Source organism: Theropithecus gelada, chromosome 9, assembly GCF_003255815.1.
Source record: "Theropithecus gelada isolate Dixy chromosome 9, Tgel_1.0, whole genome shotgun sequence".
NCBI lineage: Eukaryota > Metazoa > Chordata > Mammalia > Primates > Cercopithecidae > Theropithecus > Theropithecus gelada.
The window spans coordinates 40,841,613-40,861,219 of record NC_037677.1 but is presented as its reverse complement, the minus strand read 5'-3'; the positions used below and the strand labels follow the sequence as shown (position 1 = coordinate 40,861,219).

Here is a 19,607-nt window from a genome sequence, read left to right as displayed (position 1 = left end):
CCTGCTCAACTTCTTTTCTTTTGCTTCCTGGCAGGTTAAGCAGTCATTAACTCTAGAAGTTATATTTGGTTTGAGAATTAAAATATATGTGGAGATGCAGCTGCAAATATCAGCTTAGGGTCAGAATGAGATCAACTATACAGAGAATTTCAGAGATGGAAGTTGGAAATCAAATCATTTTATGTGTATTTTATCAACAAAATAAATAGACCCATTGTTGGAAACAGTAACATTTTAAAAATCAATATTTCAATAAAACAAGCATAGATCTTCTATAAAAATGATCTGGACTTGACAAGTCAGTATCACATATTAACCTGATTTGTCTCAATGCAGATCCAATTGTTGAAATACAAAGAAGCATTTTACCTAATCTCACCAAGTACATTAAATTGAGTTGAGGAGCCAAAATCAGAAATTTTGAAAAAGAATGAACTCTTCACTTCCTTCCCTTTTGAATATTGTATCATTTTCTAACCAGTTGCTCAAGCCAGAAGCCCAATAGTCATTCTTGACTTGTTTCCTTATCATGAGTTTTTCTAAATATAAAACATAAAAATGAAGAGTTGGGGTTCTTTTTTCATTTTCTTTTTATGTAATTTTGCTTGTTGGATTAGTAGAATGCAGTCAAGAAGGGTAGAGATTTTTGCTTTTTTTGTTTCCTATCTGCCCGATGCCTGAAATGATAACCAGTATGTCGGAGGTGCAAAAAAATTTGTTGAAATATTCGTAGGTGACATCCCTGAGCAGCAAAAGATGAAATACAATCAGTCTATATTTATCATGATATGAAAAAATGGACAAAAGTTTTTCACCTTGGGTAAGTTACTTAATTTTTTCAAATCAACGTTTTTGCAAAGTAGAGGTTAATAAGAGTACCGATAACATAAGATGAAGATACATATCGTTGGTGCTCAAATCCTCTCCTCGCTCTTTCCTCTTTCTTCTAATGTGTCCTCATTAAGCAATAGAATGCAAGAATGTTGGCACAACCAGGAATAAATAGCAGTTCTCATGGCAGCATAACCGAAGTAAAATGGTAATACTGGCTCACTGGGAGTAACCAGAGACAAAGTGAGCTGGAATTGGGATGAATGAAAGACTCAGAATAGTGTGAGTGTCAGACAACAGGGTTCAGTCGAGAATCATTCCTTGAAAATAGTTATTGTACTCGGCAGACCCTCCAGGGTATTATCTTATCCAAACAGATTTGCTATACCCCAGTAAGGGGGCTAAGATGTGTGGGAAGAATTCACATGCCTCAGTTTATCTTTATCTTTTTTGATCTGAAGTTCCATCAAAGATTGATCAGTTGAAATTGCCACTAACACTGAACCATAAAGTTGCTGCTTAGTAACAGAAATAGACAAAGTTTGAGAACAGTATCAACTCTGCAGCCTGCAATGACTGCCACCAAAACCTATAATATGATTGAAACTCCATTACTAAGATACAGGACTGTCAACTCAATATGACCACCATGTGCTGGGAACTGGGATCTCTAGGGATATGATGCATAGAAAAGAAGGAAAGCATGAGAGCAAACAAAAGAAAAACAAAATGTATACCTGTAAAATCATAAAATATCAGTCTCTCCAAATTTCAACCCTGGAGTCACATTGTCAAATGCTCATAAAATCAGATGTTTTCATTCTAATCATGTCTGTTATTATTTGTTACCATTTAAATCTCCATTCCAAGAGCAGAAGAGATTGTTTATTTATTAGCTGCTTTGGATATTTACTTATTAAGAGGTCTTTTAAAACTTCCATTCCGACAAAGATTTTCTGCATAATGAGGTTATCAGAAGGACATAAATATTCCAGAGTTTTTATTCACTTCAGCAGTTAGGTTCTTCTAACTTGAATTAATTCTGTTATTTCAAATAATAGACCATAAACTCTGATTAATGAATAAATATCAATGTTGTTTTATTAAAAGTGTTATTAATTCTGATCAAAGTGTGCAGTCACTGTGTTCATGATTAAAATTCATAAAACCTTGTGGTCACCTATTATTTATTTTGTGAAAGGTACTTGTGAGGATGCATTACGTTGAATTGACTTTTATGTCTACTCACAGTCCAGAGACTGGAATGGGAATACCATGAGTACAGTCTTTAATAAATTTAGAATATGTTCTGGTTTGGGGGGCAAATGATGTGTCAATGCTATAACTTTGAAACAAACTTTACTTTCTGTTTGATTATGGTTCGACCGCTTAGAAAATATATTCTTTTGGATTTTCATCAAATTCTTACATAGTAGAAGCTTAAAATGAATTGTTATATTAAGTTGGTATACCTCGATTTATTTCTAGTAAACTTGTACCTTTTAGGACAGTTTTACTTCATAACAGTTTACAGAATTATTGCAAAGATTATAATGGGATTTTTCATAAATACCCACACTCAGTTTTCTCTATTATTAACAGCTTATATTAGAATGGTACATTTGTCATGATTAACGGACCAATATTGACACATCATTATTAGCAGAAGTCCATACTTCATTCAGATTCATTCAGTTTTTCCCTACTGTCTGTTTTCAGTTCTGGGATCCCATTCAGAATGCCACATTACATTTGTCTTGTCTCTTTAGGTTTCTTTTGACTGTGACAATTTCTCAGACTTTTCCTATTTTGGATGACCTTGACATTTCTGAGGATTACTAATGAAGTATTTTGTAGCACATTCTCGGTTTGCATTTTTAATACCCTTTTCATGATTAGACTGAAGTTATGGGTTTGGGGGAATAAGACTATAGAGATAAAGTACCATTCTTATCACATTAAGGGAACATATTACAAACGTGATTTATCACTGTTCATGTCAACCTTAATCTCCTGGTCTGAAATAGTGTTTGCAAGTTTTCTCCACTTTAAAATTAGTCTTTTCTTCTCTCTTTTAGTACTGTTGTATGTGGGAAAAAGCCATTGTGCACAATCCACATATGAGGAGTGGAAAGTTCTGCTCCACTTTCTTAAAAGCACAAATTATTTATCACTCTTCTGCACTGGAGATTCATTTATTCCCCCAATTTTAAAATGTATTCGATGATTTATTTATATCAATAAAGATTTGGGGATATTTATTTTATTATTTGGGTTATAATCCAATACTACTGTATTAGTCCATTTGTTCTAGCTTTGACCATTGAGAGGCCTTTCAGTTGGATCCTGTATCTGTTTGACACATTCCCATCACTGTGATGTTTTCCCTTCTTTTGAGCACTTTCCATTTTTTAGCACCACAAGATGTTCTAGGCTTAGCTTTTGCATTACCTGCCTGAATCCAGGAATACCTGGTTACTTTTTTTAAGAATGGCATTAGAAAACAAGATCCAGGTGCTAGGTGTACTCTTTGCTACTGTAATGTCATTGATTCTGCACCCTCTTATTGACGTAGAAAGGAATTACGTGTGTGTATACTAACCTGTATACATACACATATCTTACATTATATCCATATGTGACTATCTATGTCTGCATTAAACTAAATATGAGTTCATCCTGATATTTCCACTCTAATCCATTACCCATGGAGCATTCTAGCTTCCTCCCATTGCTCATCTATAACCTTCAACTACAATTCTGAGAAACATGTTTTTTAAATCATCAACCATTCATTCATTTAGTTTTAAAATTTCAGCATGCACATGTGTATTAGGTTCTCTAGAGTAACAGAACCAATAGGATATATATGTAGATATATAAGACGGAATTTGTTATGAAAATTGATTTACTTATGGAGGCTAAGAAATTCTACAATATGCTGTCTGCAGGCTGGAGAACCAGGAATGCTGGTGGTGTAATTTTAGACTGCATTTGTAGGACTGAGAACTAGGGGAGCCAATAGTGTAGCTCCCAGTCCAAGACCAAAGGCCCGAGAACAACAAAGGTGGGTGGGACGGTAGAAGAGAATTCATGTAAGTCCTGGAGTCCAAAGGCCCAAAAACCGGGAACTCTCATGCTCACAGGCAGGAGAAGAGATGGATATTCCAACTCCAGAGGAAGGGAGAGCAACTCACTCTTCTTCTGTTTTTTTGTTCTATCTGGACCCTCCAGAGATTGGATAATGGCTGCCCAAGTTGGTAAAGGCAAATCTTTTCTCAGTCTACTAATTCAAGTGATAATCTCTTCTAGAAGCACTTTCACAGACTTACCCAGAGATAATGTTTTAACAGCTATCTAGGTATCCTTTAACACAGTCGACTTGACACCTAAAGTTAACCATCACAGTATGTATAACAGTTTCAGAATTATTAACATGAAACCTTCTGGAGAACAACTTCATCAATTAGATTACAGTGCTTATGTACAGTTCCTTTTGGTCTTAGTTTTACATAATTCACTCTTTTTTCCAGAATTACTTAGGTCAGGACAGTATTCCCATGCTGCTTTCAGTGAGGTTGTTTCTGATATTTGTAATCAATTTAGATTATTCTGTCACATTCTACATTCCATTCATTGTATGGCTACACCGCAGTTTATTGATCTGTTCATTACTTTAAAAGACATTGCAGCTACTTTCAGTTGCTATAAATATGTGTGCATAGGCTATTGTGTGGACAAAAGTTTTCATCTGATTTTGGTAAATATCTAGGAATGTGATTTCTAAAACATGTGGTAAGACTATGTTTAGCATTATAAGAAACTGCCAAACTGTCTTTCACAGTGGTAGTGCCATTTAGCATTCTCATGAGCAACAAATGCGAGTTCCTGTTGCTCCACATACTAGACAGAAATTGGCAGCCAGACACGGTGGCTCATGCCTGTAATCCCAACACTTTGGGAGGCCGAGGCACATGGATCACCTGACGTCAGGAGTTCAAGACCAGCCTGGCCAACATAGTGAAACCCTGTCTCTACTAAAAATACAAAAAATTAGCTGGGCATGGTGGTGGACACCTGTAATCCCAGCTACTCAGGAGGCTAAGGCAGGAGAATCACTTGAACCTGGGAGGTGGAGGTTGCAATGAGCCAAGATCGCACCATTGCACTCCAGCCTGGGCAACAAGAATAAGACTCCATCTGGAAAAAAAAAAAAAAAAAAAAAAAGAATTAGCATTGTCAGGTTTTTATTTTTTGATGTTTTCTTCTAGTCTGGTGTGGTTCTTAGCCATTTGTCATTGCTGTTTTTATTGCAACATTTCACTGCATTGCATTTCAATTTTGTAATAAGGGGTCATGTGACTTCTAGGTATTAGAGTAAATTGCCTCTAAGAATTGTCAATTATTTAGTTAAGAAAATACACAAATAAACTCCCATAGAATACAAATAAAGGTTTTTTTTTTCCCTTCTGTTAATTCTGGTATCAAATACATGAAATTGAAATAGGAAGTTTATCAAAAAAGGCCTTAGAGATTAAAAAGCACTAAACAGAAATGTTTCTGAAATTACTAGCAAATATAATAAGAGGAAAAAATATTTTAAAGACCCTGCAATCTTTTTTTTTTCAAATTACACAAATATATTTATTTATTTATTTATTTATTTATTTTCTGAGATAGAGTCTCACTCTTGTCACCCAGGCTGGAGTGCAGTGGTGCAATCTTGGCTCACTGCAACCTTGTTCTCCCCGGTTCAAGCAATTCTCCTGCCTTAGCCTCCCAGGTAGCTAGGATTACAGGTGCCCACTACCATGGCTGGCTAATTTTTGTATTTTTAGTAGAGATGGGGTTTCAACACGTTGCCCAGGCTGGTCTCAAATTCCTGACCTCAGGTGATCTGCCCGCCTTGGCCTCCCAAAGTGCTGGGATTACAGGCATGAGCCACCATGCCTGGCCAGTATCTTTGTTTTAATAAAGATATAATTTTGATGGAATTTTAGATTGGTAAAAGATAACTTTGCCCACCCATTTTGAACTGTCATTATAAAACTGTCCCACAGCTGACAAACACAACACAGGCTTGAACTGCACTGGTCCACTTACGTGCGGATTTTCTTCTGCCTCTGCTATTCTTGAAACAGCAAGACCAACCCTTCCTCCTTTTCCTCCTCCTCAGCCTACTCAACCCAAAGATGATTTATGATGATTTACTTCCATTTAATGAATAGTAAATATATTTTCTCTTTCTTATGATTTCCTTAATAACATTTTCATTTTTCTAGCTTATTTTATTGCAAGAATGCAATATAAAATTTATATAAAATACAAAGTATGTGTTAACAAACTGTTTATTTTATTGGTAAGACTGGTCAACAGTAAGCTATTAGTAGTTAAGTTTTGGAGGAGTCAAAATTTATATGTGGATTTTTCTTTTTTTTTTTTTTTCCTTTAAAATAGTGAATTTTATGCTATTTTTATGTTACGTCAGTTATATCTCAATGAAGTTTTTTTTTTATTATACTTTAAGTTCTGGGGTACATGTGCATAACGTGCAGGTTTGTTACATATGTATATTTGTGCCATGTTGGTGTGCTGCACCCATCAACTCATCAGCACCCATCAACTCGTCATTTACATCAGGTATAACTCCCAATGCAATCCCTCCCCCCTCCCCCCTCCCCGTGATAGGCCCCGGTGTGTGATGTTCCCCTTCCCGAGTCCAAGTGATCTCATTGTTCAGTTCCCACCTATGAGTGAGAACATGTGGTGTTTGGTTTTCTGTTCTTCTGATAGTTTGCTGAGAATGATGGTTTCCAGCTGCATCCATGTCCCTACAAAGGACACAAACTCATCCTTTTTTATGGCTGCATAGTATTCCATGGTGTATATGTGCCACATTTTCTTAATCCAGTCTGTCACTGATGGACATTTGGGTTGATTCCAAGTCTTTGCTATTGTGAATAGTGCCACAATAAGATTTTTCAATGTGTAGGGGGTTGGTGGCTCTAACCCGCATGTTGTTTAAAGATCAACTATATATCATATTAAATGGTGTCATTTTAAATGAGCTGAAGTGTTTGCTAATTGTTATCTGGGTGACTCTGATAAACCCCAATTAATTAATTATCTTTATAATAATTCGGTTATGTGTCTATTTAAGAAAGAACTGTAATTTTTTTTTTTTTTTTTTTTTTTTTTTTTGAGACAGAGTCTTGCTCTGTGGCCTAGGTTGGAGTGCAGTGGTACGATCTCGGCTCACTACAACCTCCACCTCCTAGGTTCAAGTGATTCTCCTGCCTCAGTCTCCTGAGTAGCTGGGACTACGGGCATATGCCACCATGCCCAGCTAGTTTTTTGTATTTTTAGTAGAGACGGGGTTTCACCATGTTAGCCAGGATGGTATCAATCTCCTGACCTCGTGATCCGCCCACTTCTGCCTCCCAAAGTGATGGGATTACAGGCATGAGCCACCACGCCCGACCTGTGAATTTTCTTTTTAAGAAATGTTTCCTTCTATCTTTGCAGCCATGTTATAATATATTAGTATGTGAACAAGCATCTACAGCTGCCAACTTCATACCATTCCTTCACAAGATCCCTTTTAGTTTACCGTAGGCAGTAACCTCAGAAACAATTAGGGAAGTATGTTTCTTTGAGCTGGATAATTAAATGCCAAGAAAACTCACCATTCAACATCAACATACAAATATGTAATTCACTCAACATCTTGTTGTTTGAAGGAGCCAGTGTTCATACATAGGATGGAGTGAATTCCTAACAACATTTGGCATGAGCTGTGGACTTGGCCTCACCATAATAGCATTACATTCATGGTCAGAATGACAGCTAAATGGATTGACAGAGTGTGTCTGTAATGGGCCAGATTCTTGACTAGAGCATAATGAATCAGAATGTTATAACCTCTGGTCACATACACACTGGCCTGCTGTTCCTTACAGGCTATATCAGGGGATATGGAGTAAATTTCTGTTGTCAGATCTAATGGTGAAAGATTCTGGGTTCTAACTTACTGGGAAAGCAAAGTAGAATTTCCATTCCAATAATCTGGATCAAAACATTTCCTGATCGCTGTGGTCAGGAATTTATTCTATCACTTAATTAAACCCAAAGCATTGCAAATCATGTCAGTAAGCAAAAGAGAGACTGCCTCCTCAACCTTGAAGCCAGTTCTTGAGACAAGTATCTTATAAAGTTAGTCAACTTCTAGGATATACATTAAAGGAGGTTTTCTCTAGGGCTTTTTTTTTTTTTTAATTGGTTAAACAAGGATTAAAGCAAATGGCAAACAAAGACACAGTTAAGAGTTACAAGAGAAATTAAAATGCAAGCTCAAATTCACACAAAGGAATGAGAAGCTGAATTCTCACCACAGAAGTTCCCCAACACAATGAAATAAAAATCTGAAATCTGGGAAAAGGATTAACAATGTAATTCATATTATTTGAACTTTTTCTTCAGCTTTGAAAGTTAATTGTAAAGTTTTCTGAGTTAAGGGCTCTTGAATAGTGAAAAGAACTAATATTCATTGACTTTTGTTTTTCCACTTTTTAGTATATTCATTTCATTTACATCAATATATGCAAGCTTTAGCAAAGCCCAAAGTGACTGAAAATAGAGCTACAATAAAATGGCCTTTGTTGATGGCTATGCATCACACTTCTGTGTATCCAAAATCAACATTTGTTCAAGGTATTAAATTATCCTTGTCATCCACTATGTTTTACAAAGTTCCACAGGGAGAATTGTAACTAAGCTAATGTTTGCAAGGATTTGTAGGTGTCTACTGTTAATGTGCATGGAGTACATAGTTTCACTGCCCTGCACTCTTCATTCTCTCCTTGGAGTTTTGAAGACATGATGATATGCCTCAAGAGAGTAGCTGTTTCCTGATGACATGTATTTATTAAGGAAATGCACATAAACTTCACGGGGAGGTAGGCAGCACATTTTTAAGGATTTGAACGGATTTGAACACATTCCATAATGATTGCTTTCTGAAGCAGACAGCAATGTGTACTCTGTATTTTAAAACACTGAAAATAACATTTGAGTATCCTAAGGTCAATTTGCAACAGTTTCACTAGGAAGAGATCATTCAAGAGGCATGACAAAAAATGGCTACACAGTTGAAAAGTGAACATGAGGGTTTTAGCATCCTGCAAATTGCTCTGTAACACACATTCTGGAAAAATACTGTAGCTAAGCAGGACGGGGGAGAGAGAGTGAGTTAAAATCACTTAGTAATTAGATTTCAGGTTATGATAGGAAGACGGCTATACATGTGTGAAAACGGCAAAACTGTACCTTGATTTCAGCTTTAATCTGTAAATCCAGGGCATTTTAAAGCTATTTAGAGCAATTAATAGTTGATGGCATTGGGGGACAATTTTACAACTAATGACATAAAATATACAAAGTATTTATTAAACCTTTTTATCTACTAGAATTTACTTGTTAACTCAGTTTTGTAGTAATTAAAACATCATAAGCATCTCAAAATTGTTTCAAAGTTTTCAAAGCTGTGCATTCCACTCCAAAGCCCATAATACCATTGTAGGTGTTCTGTCCAGAAGGGAAAATTAATATGGAGGAATAAAACATAGGAAGGAGACACTTTTGCATATCATTTTAATTCAACTATGTTCACATAATGCTTGTAGATGTGCCAACAAATAGTGAGTTTGAGACCTATAGAACCCTTCAGTCTTATGGAACCCTTCAGTCTTACGATGGAACATATCATCCCATCTTTTAAGGAAAAAGAGCTACTTTCTGGCTAATTACTTACATTAGCCCATCAGAAGATGAAAGTATCTATACAGTTTTTATTCAATTATTTTATCTGCCATTGGGCAATGTTTTTCAAGAAATATTTCAAAACTTTACTTGGAAAATATCACTTGTTTTAGGAAAAAACAAAGTATGAATAAATATTTAAATATGAAAATTGTAATTTTCATTGTATGTCTAAAAAGCAGAAACAACTGATAAGGCCCCAGTTATAGCCTTTGTGTAAGACCTTTTCCCTTTCTTCACTATGACTTGGGAAAGTAGAGACCAATCTGTCTAGTTCAGTAGTGTTCCTAAGAAATGGAGTGATGGCTGTTCTTTTACGTTGCCCTGTAAATCAGAGGTTTCACTTATGTACTGGCCATAGAACTGGTGTGTACATAACAACCATTAACTAGGCCACATTCACTCAAAGAAAACATGTTTTTAATTTGGTATTTTGCAGTATATATAGTCCCAAAGAATACATACAATAATTGACTTTCCACATCAGTGATTCTAGAATCATGAAAACACACATGCACAGAGACATAAAGAAAAGAAATAACAGTAAAGCTCCATCTTTAAGCCAAGTGAAACATGTTGGCTTCTTGCAGTCTAAACTTTTCTGACATTGCTTTAAAAGAATCCAAATTCCAATATAATTGTATGTGCAAAAGTTAGAAAGCATAGACTATCAATTCACTGCAGCACTAAAGATGCATTCTCTTTTATAAAAGGTCACTATATATTTGTTTTCTGAAGGAAAACTTTTTCATCTCACAAGGAAAAGGAGGTAATGTGCTGTATCCCAAGCACTTACCACAGTGACTGGAAAACAGGGAATGGATAAGCTTTTGTTGAATCAATAAATACATGACTAAGATGTCCATGTGATGTCAATGCATTTTTACCTCCCGTTAGCAATTTTAGCATGAGCTTTGTGGTGTTATTTAATAGGCCACATTTAAAGTCATAATATATTGAGTTTTTGAATTGTTATTGATGCTACTTAATGTTCAAAATGGCAAAGGAAAGTACATGTGAAATAGAGTTTCTCAATCTGAAAATCACAGTTCCATTATTTTTTTTTCTTTTAACTCATCTGTATTTGTTACAACTTTAAGCCGAATGTGACTCGAGCACTACATTTTCATCCACAAGGCTGGGTCTGAGTTATTTTTGAACAGCTTTATGATATGCTTAGGTAGGCTTATAACTTTGCTCTTCCAAACAATACTTTTCTTTGGAAAACAAGCCCTGTGGAGAGTTCCTTCCATCAAGTTGCTTCAGTTTAACCTATCTCTAGAGGACTAGTACATGCCGAATTGGCAACTACAGGGGATAAAAAGTTCAAAAAGTAGATCCTACAAGATGTAACAAATACTTTTCTAAACATCAAGGTATAGCTCAGGAACACTTCGATAACAAGATTTGGTCTACTTAGGAATCCGGCTTGATAGCCAAACACTTTAGACCACAAAGTTAACATCATGTTACTTACATCTTACAACACACGTTACCCCAATCTGTTAAAATAAACCAATGTGAAACTAAAAGAGCATTACTAGCTCTGCTTTAGTGCCTAAGGCATCACAGCATCACTTAGAAGTAGACAGAAATCTTATCTTCCCCTTAAAGTAGTTGTTGTCATGCCACACAGACTTTTTAATATTAACAAAAATAAAGGAAAACATCCTTGAAAATATATTATCAGAGGAATTATAGAGTGTTGAACAGGTAAGTAATCCCTCAGCCGGAGGTTAATCTACTTCTTCCATGTGTGACGTGTCGTCATCTCATTCGAGGGGCGGCATTTCTTCAGTTACAGCTGCACTGGTATCATCAGCAGTAGGTCATCTTCACCAATACCCAGACCAAGTTTGATCATCCTGTAGATCCTGTTAGCATGTGTCTGGTGATCTTCCAGACCGAAGCTAGAAGACAGGAGCATAGTTTCGTAAAGCAAGATGACCAGATCCTTCACAGACTTGTCATTCTTAATCAGACTCTGCCTTTTGCCTTAAGGTCTCAATAATGGAATGGTCAGGGTTTATCTCCAGGTGTTTCTCTGCTGCCATGTAACCCATTGTTGAGTTGTCTCTTAGGGCTTGAGTTTTCATGATTCTCTCCATGTTTGCTGTCCAGCCATATGTACTTGTGACAATACAGCATGGAGACGTCACCAATCAGTTTGACACAACCACCTTTTCAACTTTTTTCTCCAATATGTCTTTCATGATTTTTCAGAGGTTCTCAAACTTTGTTTTTTTTCCCTCTTCCTGTTTCTTTTTCTCTTCTTCATCTTTGGCATCCTGTGCTGCTGTATTGTGGACCCTGTGCAGTCTCTTAGCCAAGATGCCTGAGGAAACCCAGACCCAAGACCAACCGATGGAGGAGGAGGAGGTTGAGATGTTCGCCTTTCAGGCAGAAATTGCCCAGTTGATGTCACTGATCATCAATACTTTCTACTCAAACAAAGAGATCTTTCTGAGATAGTTCATTTCAAATTCATCAGATGCATTGGACAAACTCTGGTATGAAAGCTTGACGGATCCCAGTAAATTAGACTCTGGGAAAGAGCTGCATATTAACCCTGTACCAAACAAACAAGATCAAACTCTCACTATTGTGGATACTGGAATTGGAATGACCAAGGCTGACTTGATCAATAACCTTGGTACTGTCACCAAGTCTGGGACCAAAGCGTTCATGGAAACTTTGCAGGCTGGTGCAGATATCTCTATGATTGTCCAGTTCTGTGTTGGTTTTTATTTTGCTTATTTGGTTGCTGAGAAAGTAACTGTGATCACCAAACATAATGATGATGAGCAGTATGCCTGGGAGTCCTCAGCAGTGTGAATAATCATTCACAGTGAGGACAGACACAGGTGAACCTATGGGTTGTGGAACAAAGGTTATCCTACACCAGAAGGAAGACCAAACTGAGTACCTGGAGGAATGAAGAATAAAGGAGATTGTGAATAAACATTCTCAGTTTAGTGGATATCCCATTACTCTTTTTGTGGAGAAGGAATGTGATAAAGAAGTCAGCGATGATGAGGCTGAAGAAAAGGAACACAAAGAAGAAGAAAAAGAAAAAAGAAGAGAAAGAGTCTGAAGACAAACCTGAAATTGAAGATGTTGGTTCTGATGAGGAGGAAGAAGAAAAGAAGGATGGTGACAAGAAGAAGAAGAGGAAGATTAAGGAAAAGTACATGGATCAAGAACTCAACAAAACAAAGACCATCTGGACCAGAAATCCCAGTGATATTACTAATGAGGAGTACGGAGAATTCTACAAGAGCTTGACCAGTGACTGGGAAGATCAGTTGGCAGTGAAGCATCTTTCAGTTGAAGGACAGTTGGAATTCAGAGTCCTTCTATTTGTCCCACAATGTGCTCCTTTTGACCTGTTTGAAAACAGAAAGAAAAAGAACAACATCAAATTGTATGTTTTCATCATGGATAACTGTGAGGAGCTAATCCCTGAATATCTGAACTTCATTAGAAGGGTGGTAGACTTGGAGGATCTCCCTCCAAATATTTCCCATGAGATGTTGCAACAAAGCAAAATTTTGAAAGTTATCAGGAAGAATTTGGTCAAAAAACGCTTATAACTCTTTGCTGAACTGGCGGAAGATAAAGAGAACTACAAGAAGTTCTATGAGCAGTTCTCTAAAAACATAAAACTTGGAATACACGAAGACTCTCAAAATTAGAAGAAGCTTTCAGAGCTATTAAGTTACTACACATCTGCCTCTGGTGATGAGATGGGTTCTCTCAAGGACTGCTGCACCAGAATGAAGGAAAACCAGAAACATATCTATTATATCACAGGTGAAACCAAGGACCAGGTAGCTAACTCAGCCTTTGTGGAAAGTCTTTGGAAACATGGCTTAGAAGTGATCTATATGATCGAGCCCATTGATGAATACTGTGTCCAACAGCTGAAGGAATTTGAGGGGAAGACTTTAGTGTCAGTCACCAAAGAGGGCTTGGAAGTTCCATTATTTTAAACATTTTTCTTTTTTATGAAGCTAATATTCTAGAGGAAGAAGAGAGGTAAATGCTATATAGTAAATAAATAGGTAAATGTTAAATATAACTTTGAATAGTCTTCAATGAACAGAAAGGGGGAAATTTTAGTATGGAATAAGAGGGATCTGGCTAAAGGGAGAGATGCTGAGACCCCTGGAAGAGTCAGCCATGGCACTGCCTGGGGTGGCTGCTTTGGGTGGAGAGGGCTTCAGGGAGAACAGTCAGTTGGAAGGACCTGCTGGGGTGGCTGTGGTGTGGATACCAAGGGGTCAAGTGCTGCTGTCAAGTCAGACAGGCGGCAGATCTAGTCGAGCTGGTGAACAACGGTAAGGAGTTTCATTGCACATAATTCAAAGAGCAGAGAGATGAACTTAGTTCCTTTGGAGACAGCACTGTTTATGAGCCTGGTGAATAAAGAAGCTGCTATAGAAGAGGTATATTATTCCTGGTATTAGGATTAAAGATAATTTTTATTTTTTCCATTGTATTGTGTTCTGTATTTTATAAATATTCTTATAATAATATGTTACATTTTAGTAAAAAGAAAATTCCTAAAAAATGAGTCCCCATAAATAAAAAATAGAACAGAATAGCTAATGTTGTAGGAGGAAAACTAGATGAAAATGATAGCCAGGAAAACAGAGAATTTTAGTATGAAAAAAGTCAGTCGACTGTCAAATACCACTGAGAAGTCAAATAAAATAAACATACAACATTGTCCATCAGCCTTGAAAATGTGTTGAGAGTGGCCTGCACCTATTGTATTTGTCTGCTTAGGGCTGCCGTAACAAAATACTGCAGACTAGGTGCCTTAAACAACAGAAATGTATTTCCTTACAGCTCTGGAAGTTGGAAGTCTGAGGTCAGGGTAGGGTTGGTTTCTTCTGAAGCCTCTCCCCTTGGCTTGCAGACAGCTGTCTTCTTGCTGGGGACTCACAGGACATTTTCTCTGTGCTGGTGTATTCAGAGTATCTGTGTTTCTGCATCTCCTCTTCTTACAAGGACATTAGTCAGATTGAACTAGGGTCCACCCTAATAGCCTTATTTTAACTTAATGTTCTCCTTCCAGACCCTATCTCCATAAACAGTCACACTCTGAGATACTGGGGGTTAGGGAGTTCAGCATATGAATTTTATGGGAGCACAATTCAGTCCATAACAGCACATAATTGATTCCAATTATTCACAGATTCTGTACTGATGAATTTGCCTACTTGCTAAACTTTATTTGTAACCCCAAAACTAATACCCACTGTACTTTAGGAACCATTTGCAGATGTGTACACCAGGGAAAATGGGACCCGTTCATGCTTGTGCTACCGTCTGAGTCAAACAAGACGATGCTCTGCTTTCATATTCGAGCTCGCAGACTGTAAACAAGTGCCCTTTTGAAGGTCTGTGCAGAGCCATGCTATCGCATTTTTGTGCTTCCTGTAGGTAATTTTACTGTTTGAAATGGTAGTGCTGAGGTGTTACCCCATGTTTCTAAGCACAAGAAGGTTGTGATGGGCTTTATGGAGAACATTCATGTACTATATAAGCTTCATTCAAATATGAGTTATACTGCTATGGGCCATGAGTTCAAAGTTAATGAATAAACAATGTATACTGGTGTATGTATTTTTTTTTTTTGGAGACAGGGTCTCACTCTGTCACCCAGGCTAGAATGCAGCGGTATGATCGCAGCTCACTGCAGCCTTGAAACTCCTGGGCTCAAGTAATCCTCCTGCCTCAGCCTCCTAAGTAGCTGGGACTATAGGTGCACACCACCTCACACCATGCTAATTTTTTCATGTTAATTTTTTGTAGAGACAGGGTCTGACTATGTTGCCCAGGCGTAAATTATGCATCTTTAACAGAAATACACAAAACCCCAAGATTACATATTGATCAGTTGGTATAATGTGAGCAGAGCCTTGCAGGAAACTAACTCACCCTCTATCTTCCTAGGAGCAGTGATTCAGTATTCACTAATTCCTCATCTGTGGTGACTTTATAGTGCTAAGATTGTGCCACTGCACTCCAGCCTGGATGGCAATAGCAAAATTCTGTCCTGAAAAAACTAAAATAAAAAATTAGGTGGGCATGGTGGTGCAAGCCTGTAATCCCAGCTACTCGAGAGGCTGAGGCAGGAGGATCATTTGAACTGGAGAGGTGGAGGTTGCAATGGGCCAAGATTGCACCACTGCACTCCAGCCTGGGCAACAAGAGAGAAACACAGTCTCAAAAAAAAAAAAAAAAAAAAAGAGAGAACCTTTTATAAGGGTACAATCCTTGCCTTCAAACCCTGTACACTTCACTGCTCTTAGAGGGTTTTTGCATGAGCGGCTAACTGAATGTAAGCCTTTCTTCAAAGCACTAAAAAATGAAGGTGAGAACATTAAACTGATATATTTCACACATAAGCTAAAAAGTTAGCACTAAACAACTTTCCTATCTCTGTTTCTTTTTGTTTACCCTTATCAGTTTATCAGATGCCTACTAGCTGGCTGCTTTTATTTAAATGTGTCTCTGTTTATGTCAGGTTTTCCTCAATTAAATTATAAGTTTCTTCAGGATAAGATCCATGTGTTGGGTTTTATCTCCACTCCTCATGGAGCCTAGCACAACAACTCATCCTTGGAAAACGTGGACCCCATGAAAAGCAGATGTTGAATTCCCTGAAGTTGAAAAGGCCCCCATCAAGCCCACAAGCCTGCACTCCCCAACTATTTATAGTAAAAAGATGGTGAGCATAGAATGGGCTTTCTCATCATGCAGAAGTGTCTGTGAGGTCAGTGAATTTAGAGGTTACAAGTGGGCCAGGATGAAGAAAGGAGAAAGGGACAGAGCAAAGGAAGGTGATGCCAGGATGATGCCAAGCGAATAAGGATTTGATACATCCATGAACCCCTGACTCAGGAGGAGGGAGGAGTGTGTGGCCTGAAATTGAAAGCCTGTACAAACCTGGAGGGACAATGTGGTGGAAAGACCAAGGGATTAAGAGAATGGAGGAGACAGAGGAATGGAGGAGGTTAGCCAGTAAATTCACAAATGACCCAGACACAGCAGAATGGACCTACTCATTCTTTTAGAATTAGACACAATCCAGTTAGAAATATACTTACAGGCTATACTAATAATGAGGAAGGTTCATACCACAGAATCCTAGAGTCCTATGGATAAGAGGGACTTTACACATAGAGCCACCATAGTTCACAGATGAAAAGATAGAGTATACAGAAGTTGCTTCAATTCCATTTCATCAAAATACATTTAATGCTTAATAAATTACAAAAATAATATTATACATGGAAGGGACAAAATATTAAAAGGGCCAGATCTTTCCTCAGAGCTTATCATCTCATGAGTATTATAAGTGTACCGATCAAGGCAAATGCAATAGGTGCTTCAGTTGTGGTGCAAACAAATTGTTAGGCCTCACAGAATAGAAAAACATAACTTTGGACTCAAGGGGCCCAGAAAATCCACAGAAGAGAGATCTGAGCTAGGTTTAAATGCAAGAGTATTTTATACAGGATGAGTTGGAAGGGATACTCTCTCTCCCTCTTAGCAGATTTCACACAATAATCTGATTTTGCCACTCAAGAATTTTCTCAGGTGTTGCTGCTTAATCACAGATATTTATCTATTAGGGTACCAGTAGAATTGGCTTTCATAAGTTTATTGTGACAGAGCAACTAGGAGAAAATGTCTATATTGAAGGCACAGCAAGGATGGGGTAGATTGGCACATCCAGCAGAGACTGACTCACAGGTAGTGAAGGGCATCAGGACAAAGAGTGATGTCAGCATAGACGCTTAGATGAGTAAAGAAGCAGATATATAGGGGGGAAGTGATGAGTTTATTTTGCCCATACGGGATGTATGTATTGAGATATATATCAGGCCGGGTGCAGTGGCTCATGCCTGTAATCCTAGCACTTTGGGAGGCTGAGGCGGGCTGATCACCTGACGTCAGGAGTTCAAGACCAGCCTGGCCAACATGGTGAAACCCCTTGTCTACTAAAAATACAAAAAATTAGCTAGGCATGGTGGTGGGTGCCTGTAATCCCAGCTACTCGGGAGGCTGAGGCAGGAGAATCATTTGAATCTGGGAGGTGGAGGCTGCAGTGAGCCGAGATTGCACCATTGCACTCCAGCCTAGGCAACAGGAGCTAAACTCCGACACTCTCTCTCTCTGTCTCTCTCTCTCTCTGTGTCTCTCTCTCACACACACACGCACAAAGATATATCTCCTCATTAATGACTACTATATACTTTTTGTTTTAATTCTTCTTTTGTTTCTCAATGATCCAAAAACCTTTTAGTCAACATTTGATTTGTACTTACTAGGCTCTGCAGGAATATCTTGATTTCAGAATATCTTCAACCTGAACACTTTTCTTCATGTGTTGCACCAACAAATTGGCGAAAAATCTTAAAAAACCTAAAATGTTTAAATCTCTATCATGTCTCTAAGAAAAAAAAAAATGTTGTTTTTCTGTTACTTTTCTTCATTATCCTAAAGAGAAAAAGGACACATGATTATAGTAGAATCATAACTTCAAGCTTAACAAAATTCTAAACACACTGACTGTTTAGAGGATTTTTGGTTTTCCCTAAATGGAAAACACTTCTGAATAATAACACTCCTGTTTCAATTGGGAATGTGAGAGATACTCTTCTACATGGCTTTTAATCCTTCTTGGAATCTGCAACAACAAAAAAAATTAATCAACTAAATTCCTCACTTTTATAGTATTTTATTTATAGAATACTATAAAAAAGCAGCATTCTATTACAAGCTGTCTTCTAGTTCACTTTAGTGTCTAAGTAAACAAAAGTCTTGTCAAAAGATCATTTTAATTCAGTGCTATTGCAGTGCAGAATTAACTTCCAGCAGACGTAGTTAACATAGGATTCAAAGGAGATAAAACATTTCCACTTAGAAGGCTTTGTATTTTCCAACAGAAGCAGCGTGGGACTAGAAGTCAACTGTAACCTGATAAATTTGCCAAATATAAACACACAGAATATGAGGGGGTGATGTATTACTGAAAATACAACTTAATTTGTGTTAAAAATGTGGATTGGTATCAAACCTGAAAATAGAACTTTGAGTCTTTTTATTTACTTCCTCTCAATTTAAAATATTTTATTAATGATTTAAAAATCATAGAAAATGAATCCTTTTGTAGTATTAACTATTTCTAAGTATATTTCATTTCTTGAAACTTATCTCATTTGATAATTGAAGCACTTTATAGTCCAGATTCTTTTGCCTGTTATTTTTCCTTTTTTCTTTCTTTTCCTGGATTTTTTTTTCTCAAGCTTCCAATTTATAAATTATAAGTAGTTTCTAAAGATTTAGACTCCAAGTATCTGCTCCTACCTTATTCCTTTTCATATTCTTAGTATTAAATACAGATGAGCAGTTTTTAACTTCATGAGTCATTTCCATTTTTTGACACAGAAACCTATACTGTGAGTCTTTTTTTTTTTTTTTTTTTTTTTGAGACAGAGTCTTGCTCTGTCACCCAGGCTGGATTGCAGTGGTGCAATCTTGGCTCACTGTAACCTCCCCCTCCCGGGTTCAAGCAATTTTCCTGCCTCGGCCTCCCAAGTAGCTGGGACTACAGGCGCCCACCACCATGCCCAGCTAATTTTTGTATTTTTAGTAGAGACGAGGTTTCACCATATTGGTCAGGTTGGTCTCGAACTTTTGACCTCAGGTAATCTGCCTGCTTCAGCCTCCTGAAGTGCTGGGATTACAGGCGTGAGCCACCACGCCCACCACTTCTTAACTTCTCACATTTTATATCACCAGAAGGAAAAAGATTTCACCACTGTCCTTTCCTAATTACTTCCATTGCCCAGCCCTTTGCATGGACTTTCAACATGGATATTTTACTACTCTAAACTACCTTGAATATTTCTGCTAAATTGTCTTCTTAAAATGCTGAT

The 19,607-nt window shown here is 37.4% G+C and overlaps 1 pseudogene across 1 annotated transcript; it reads left to right on the top strand.

The window, feature by feature from the left end:
• The first annotated feature begins 10,698 nt into the window (after positions 1-10,698).
• On the top strand, positions 10,699-13,349 carry LOC112632115 (annotated as a pseudogene). The gene has a single exon (XR_003121258.1). The product of XR_003121258.1 is annotated as a heat shock protein HSP 90-alpha A2-like (transcript).
• The last annotated feature ends 6,258 nt before the right edge of the window (positions 13,350-19,607 follow it).